This window comes from Pinus tabuliformis, chromosome 5_1 (genome assembly GCF_031772625.1).
Source record: "Pinus tabuliformis cultivar Carrire ecotype Pingquan chromosome 5_1, CPIR1, whole genome shotgun sequence".
Classification (NCBI taxonomy): Eukaryota; Viridiplantae; Streptophyta; class Pinopsida; order Pinales; family Pinaceae; genus Pinus; species Pinus tabuliformis.
In genome coordinates this window covers 592351218-592358766 of record NC_142305.1, presented here as the reverse complement: position 1 = coordinate 592358766, position 7549 = coordinate 592351218, and positions in this window count along the sequence as shown.

The window sequence follows — 7549 nt, the reverse complement described above, 5'->3', positions numbered from 1 at the left end:
TCTAAAGGAAATAAAAGGAAAAATCAAATAATGGAACAAAATAGACTTTGGTGATATTCACTAGGAAAAGAGGAGACTTGAATACAAAATGCAATCTCTCCAACAGTGGATCATCTTGGAAGGGAGATTTGACGGCCTCATAGCCTAGAAATGTTAGCTCTTAAATGACTTAGAGCAACAAAGGAAACAAGATGAGATTTTGTGGAAGCAAAGTTGAGGGTTTAGTGGCTCAGGGAGGGTGAGTGGAATATGAAAATTTTCCACTAAGCCATGTTGAAACACTACCAATTCAACTGTATCTTCTCCCTTAACAACTTAGACGGCCAAAGGCTGGTGCAACACAACAATATTTCTGAAGAACTATTAACTCATTTCCAAACCTTGTTCACTGAACCAGACATGGACAAGAGGGAGGAAATCTCCAGGATCTAGCAACATATTCCTAAATTAATAACGAAAGATTAAAATGAAACTCTTATGCGAGAAATCTCCTTAGTAATAATGGAGGAACTAGTAAAGGCTCTCCCATCAAGTAAAGCCCTAGGCTCCGATGAATTCACCTCTGAGTTCTTTAAACCGAGTTGGAAATTCATAGGAGGAGATATTCTAGAACTAGCAAAGTATTCTCGATGCACTCAGTGTCTATGGTCGGGCCTGAACGCGATAATATTTATGCTCGTTGAAGGCTTCGGTGCTGGATCCGATTGGTTTTTCTCCTATTGCGTTGTGCAATGTGCTCTACAAGGTTCTCTTAAGAATCTTAGTACACTGGCTCAAACCTTTGTTAAAAACAAACATTGGTTCGAAGCAGTCAAACTTTGCAGAAGGATGACAAATCATGGATGGATCTTGGTAGCTCATGAGGTAGCACATTCACTGACCTCTTCTTTGACCCCAGGTATTCTCATTAATTTCGTTCTTTCAAAATCTATGATCGGTTGAATTAGGGTTATCTATTGTCCATGCTTGTTGTGTTTGGGTTTTCCCCCTCTTTTTTTAGGTGGATCCAGTCAATGATTTTGACCTTGTTCCTCTCCATTTTGGTGAATGGAGTGCCCTCTCGGACCTTTTGAGGTTCCCGAGGGCTAAGGCAAGGCAACCCCATTTCACCATTCCTCTTTCTCATTGCTGCATAAGGTTTGGAAGGTTAATCAAGGTGACGATTGAATCACGTAGCCTCACAAGTATCAGGATCTCACAAGAATCTCCTCTCACCCATCAGAAATTTTTTGATGACAATATGCTCTATGGGAAACCCACCTTAACAGAGGCTAAGAATCTAGTATCTATCTTAGAGATTTTCTAGCAGGCTTCTGGTATTAGGTCAATGGCGATAAATTAGATATATTAATTTTCAACACTCATCCTCAAGTGAAAAACCATCTGAAAATAACTCTCATATTGATTACAAGCTCACTCCCCAACACCTACGTTGGAGTCACTTTGGTGTGCAATTATCTGAAGGTCTCCCACTAGAAGTAGTTGTTGTCTCACATTGATAAAAATCTCTCTAGTTGGACCTACAGGGTTCTTAACTCGGCAGGACAAATTTTTCTCTTGAGGGAAGTCCTACAGTCCATTCCCTTCTATCAATTATTAGACCTTCTGGCCCCTTAGAGAATTTATAAAGAGCTAACATCCAAATTCTGGAAATTCCTCTCGGCTAGCCCATAGATCGGTCATAAATGGGCCCTGGTGGCTTGGAACAACTTATGCAAACCAAAGATCCATGGAGGCCTATGTTAGGGCCCTATAATACTAATGATTCCCCCATTACTATTGTAACTGTAGCCCTTATTATTATTGGCGTGCCCCTATTCTCCCCATATTGTTATTATTGTGCCCCATAGAAGCCTGCTATTATTATTGTTGTGCCCTTGTATTATTATTTTTATGTTGGCTTTGATTATATTCTGACCCGTTAGACTCTTATATATAGAAAGGAGGTTTTTTCATTTGTATCATCTAAGAATTATTCATTTGTGTAATGTAAAGGAGGTTGCCCCCTTGAAGAGGCTAATTCTGAAGTTTTTGATCTATCTTTTCTATGTTTTTGTGAGTTGGTTTCTTAACATTTGGTATTAGAGATTTGGATTCCAGGGTTTTGTTGATCCAAAAAATTCATCATGTAATTTTTGCTATAACTTTATCTCTATGAAGTTTCAGAAGCTAAAAGAAACTCCATTTGATTTGAAATCATTCTAAACCTCAAGTCCAAATTTTAGATCTTGTCTCACTATAGTTTCAGAGATATGATTTAGGGAAGTTAGGGTTTTTGTAGACTCCCAAATTACATTCCAAATAGGTGACCTTGGAAAAATCATCATAACTTTCTCTCTGAGCATTAGATTGAAATTTCGTAAGAAGTTATAGAAAGAGGACACACTAGCATTTTCTGTGTATCTTTTTCAGATCTGATGGTTGAAACAGTGACACGTGGCACGTCGTACAAGTTATCTCTACTGAAATAATAAATAATCAGGTCATCTTGGAAGATTGGGCATAACTCTTTATTGGAGAATCCAATTTTGATCAGACTCGTGGCATTGGAAATAAGACTCATATTGAAAATGAAATTAACTCAGAAAAATATATAAAGCACACATAATAAACCAGACACCAAAGAATGGCGGAAAAGGCTTCAGCCTCAGGTATTCTGTCTCACATTTTCATTCCTTAAAATAATTGAATATAGTGTTACAAATAAATAGATGAGAGACAGTGTTCTCAAGATAGTGCGTGCTATCTTAGACACCTTTGGTTGAGATAATTTCTCCTTTGGTTGAGACAATTTCTCACCAGACACACACCAATATAGGAGTTACCTAAACTAACTCCTATCTTAGAGGAACAACCCAAGAGTTAGGCACAAATTCCTAACTTGGAATATTTAATTTATTTATTTATTTTTGGATTTATTATTGTTTTGTGAGAGAGGCTAACATTCCCCCCCTCAATGATAAATCCAAAATAAGAACGAGGAACCATCTTCCAAGTTCTCATGTTGATCCTAAAAAACATTGTATGAAAAACCGCCAAATCTGGATGCTGAAGAAACTACAATATGAAGAGACTGAGTCATCTACATGACTGATTCATCTTGGAAGGACGCTTGACAACTCCATCATGTGCCAAGCCGCAAAAGAATCCAACTATCCTTTGCTTGAAAACAACATCCGGTGTCCACTGACACAATTTGATGAATGCCCACTGGCATATTTGCTAATGATGATCGCCCACTAGCTGAAGATGTCGAAAAACAACTCAATGTTGCTTTTGCTATGATGAAAGTTGCTCACTTCTGCTTTGGTTGTCGATCGCCCACTGGTGAATTTGCTGATGCTCACTGCTGAAGCAAAATGCCCACTGGCTGCTTCATTGATGTTGTCGAGACTTTCAGTCTGACAACCACTTGTCAATTTCATTGACATTTTCCCCCCTTTGTCAGCTGAAAGGAGAGACAATCTTCTCCAAAATATATTTGAACTCCCCCCCTTCAGGTGTAGGAGAGTTTCACTGTTGTACTCCCTCGTTCAACTGCATGAGAGTACCATCATCGGTTCACTGCTAGCTACACTATGTGTGATTGTAGTCGGTTGTAAAACTGAGACAATCTTTTGACTGTGGATGACCATTCCCAAGGATCGATCCATTCATAATGTATCTTCAATCTGGTTGATTTTTGTTGGTTGCAACATTTTTCTGAGGAATGATTGGGCTTGCCACAATGGCGACAAGGATGGAGATCAAAACACTGATCTTCCATATGACTGGTTCTTTGACAATGAGAACATTTCGGTTGGACATTAACTTCAGGTTGCGTGCAATTCTGTTTGTCTGCAACTTTCTTAGAACATGATGAGGTGAGTTGTGCAAGAAATCCTGCACTGACGAACTTAATTGGCTTGGAATAATCTGGGATATGTAAGTTGGTGTCATCAGTGACATATCCTAAGCCTCGTCGATTCTTGTTATTTTGAATTTCTTCCCAGGGCTTGATGATGGGTTTGGAAGAAATTTGAACTGGAACAACTTCGACACTTGAAGTTGTTGGGATGAATGACTTATCATCTGGATGGTTCAAAGACTTGAAAGTATCACTCTTTTCTTGCAATTCATTCCGTTGAAGTTGCGACTCAAGTTGAAGAAACTCAATGGTTTCATGTGTTTTTCGTAGATGCCGTGAAAGATTAGCAAGAGTTTCTTTGCTGATGTGCACCATGTCTTCATCATTGGAGATGATCAAACTGTGAAGAATGTTTAACAACTGAATATGTTGTGCCATCTGAACTTTCTTACTTGAAATCAGCCTCTCTTGTCGGAGATGTCGTGCTTTGAACTGTTCCACTTGATTTTTTTACTTGAATGATAGGCTCGCTTGCTATGGGACTTGAATGGCATGCTCGCTTGATTTGTTGCTTATTGCACTTGCTGGGAACACTTGCTAGAGTTGTAGAACTTTCTTATTTAGACTCTAGAATTCATGCTCGCTTGATGACAATCGCGTTTGTGTGAACGCACACTTTCCTTACTTGATGACTTCACGCTCACTTGAATGAATAGCCACGCTCGCTTGATGTTGATCTCAACTTGCTTTATTGGTGTTAGAGTGGAACTTGCTTGGTTGCTTTGATCGTTGCTGTAATGAACTTCACTCTGGCTCGCTTGAAGGTTTGAAATTTGTACTATTTTGACGCAAATTTCTTGAATGAATACTCACGCTCGCTTGCAGGAGATGTGAACTTGTTGCTTGTTTGCGTTAGAGTTAAAATTCGTGCATTCACTTAATTCTGCTTAAAGGAAGGGTGTTGAACACTGTCGAAAATGCACCCAAAAAATGCTTAATGATTTTAATTACTCACTACAATGAATTCAATTTGACTCAATTCAAGACTTGGGTGTCGGTTTCAACCGAGAATGCACCCTTACAATTCAATGTGATTTGAGTTTGATTACAAGTGCAATAATGTTGATGTAGACTGTGCGTTGAAACGTTGAAGTTTACAGATTCATTAACTTGATTGTAGTGATGTAGACATTGCTTTCAAATGTTGGAGTTTGTAGATTCATGAACTTGATTGTATTGAGTGAATTTGTTTGTCGCGGTAGAATGCTGATGTTGAAAACTTTGATTATTTGTTGTATGTGTTGAGCTTAATTATCCTTCCTTGAAGCTATTTTGCTACAAGTGTTGTGCTTGCTTGCATTGAACTTTATGTGTGTCAAATGAGATATTTTATGTGTCAAAACTAGACACAAATCAAAAGCAACAACATGAAGCCATAAAAACACTCGCCATCACAAATACACATGGTGTACCTAAGATCCCCTTATTCAATTTCGGGCGGATCTAGGACACAATCACCACAAATAATATGTCTTTATTGAGTATTAAGGTCATCAATCTTTCATCTTTTACAACATTGCCACTGAAGCTTTCTCAAACAATGAGAATGTGACACTCACAAATTTTGAAAGAAAATGCTTTCAAAAACCTGACTCAACCTCCTACACCAATGAACTTTCCTTTGAAAAATTTATCACTCCAAAGATTTCAAAACATCACCCTTATTACTCCCCAAAAAAAATTACATTAAAAAAAATACACGGAGCACGGCTATATGTTTGGAGAACTTTTAATGAGAAAAATTTCCAATGACTCAAAAAATCTAAAAGATAGCCTACGGCTATTGGTTTGTAGTCATTTTCTAGATTTTTGAGAAATATGGAAAGACCATGTCATGTAATTCCTCTCTCCTTCCATTCAATTCAACTTCAGTTGCAGTTCGGATTCATACGAAGGCCGTCTTCCTACTTCAAAATTTTTACATCGAAAACACATCTCCGAAGCTGAGCCGAATCCAAACATGAGTTAAACTTTGTCAATGCTTGTCCCATTACCCCGGTAACACGTCCTAAATCTTTTGAGGTCAAAACAATATGCCCATAGCATTACGGATGAAAAGCCAAAGCACAATGAAAGGTGATCTCAAATGTCTTAACAATTTTACAGACAATACTAATTTAGCAGAATAAGCATCTGAGAATTCCCCACATCTCATTCAAAGTTGCAGTGAATTGTCAAAACTCCCCTCTAAAGCTGGATATGAGATTTTATAGAAGGGCCTTTTAAGCTTCAATTTCCAAAATTTCTCTTCGACAGAGATGAAAAGTTTCTTCAATATATTGGGGTTAATGCACAGTTCACCACTGCCTTGCAACCACCACTTTTCAGCCATTCCTAGTCTGAGCTTCAAGTCTTGCATCATACATCTCAGGAAGACAGACATTTCTGAATTGTATGCAATCCACTTTCGCCATAATATGAACAGAAAAATCTTGACAGATTCAAAGTTCCACACAAAGAAAGCTTTGGAATCACCACAGAGGAGTTAAAGTTCACAAACATTGCAGAGACTTTATAATTTCATTCTAGAAATGGTGGATACAAATGCTTTACAAATCAAGCTCTGAAGATGGAGAGAGATTAGTTCAAGTTCTGAATTTGAATTTTCTTCGATAAACCTTTGGTAAGATGCTTGAAATCCAAACATCCCTTTGTTGATGAGTTAAGATTAAAGATTTTCAGGGCACCTCTCGAAGTTTGGTAAGCCACAAAGGCCTTGGAACACGTTCAGAAGTAATTTTAAACTGACAAAAATTTGGAATTAGGGCCTCAACAACCTCAAAATTTGCCCAAACTAAGAGTTTAGAACGTGAAATTTCGAGATTACAGAATGCGTGGATTACAGCTGCAAAACTGTGAAATAAGCTCAAAAAGATAAATTACAGCTTTAAAAGAGTGAAAGCTACAAAACTGGGGACAAAGAACCGTAGTAAGTGAAATATGAATCAAAGCTCCATACTGTGGAAAATATTCGTTTAATGCATATCAAAAAACAGTGAAAACTAGCTCATACCTCAAACAGTGAAATTTAGCACAAAATCGTGCCACAAAATTCTGCAAGGAAATTCATTGTCTTTTTGTGCACAGAATTTGTCCAGTTTGGGGAAATGACCCACGATCAACAATGGGAACCGCTTTAGCTGATAATGAACTCGGCCAGCTTCAGGGATTAATAAATTAGGCTTTATACAATATGTGATGGCTCCTTCATTGGAGAAGAAATGCAGCCCACGTCCTATACTCTTCGGCTCTTGCAGGGTCGTGTGATGTTGGTTCCCATTCAATGTTCACAGAAATGGGACCTTTGCTCTAGCTCTTTACCACAACGCTCCACAATATTGACAAGGGCTCACTCAACAAAATCGAACACCCGACCTAATTTCACCGCAACTTTGATACCACATATTGAAAATGAAATTAACTCAGAAAAATATATAAAGCACACATAATAAACTAGACACCAAAGAATGGCGGAAAAGGCTTCAGCCTCAGGTATTCTGTCTCACATTTTCATTCCTTAAAATAATTGAATATAGTGTTACAAATAAATAGATGAGAGACATCATTCTCAAGATAGTGTGTGCTATCTTAGACACCTTTGGTTGAGATAATTTCTCCTTTGGTTGAGACAATTTCTCACCA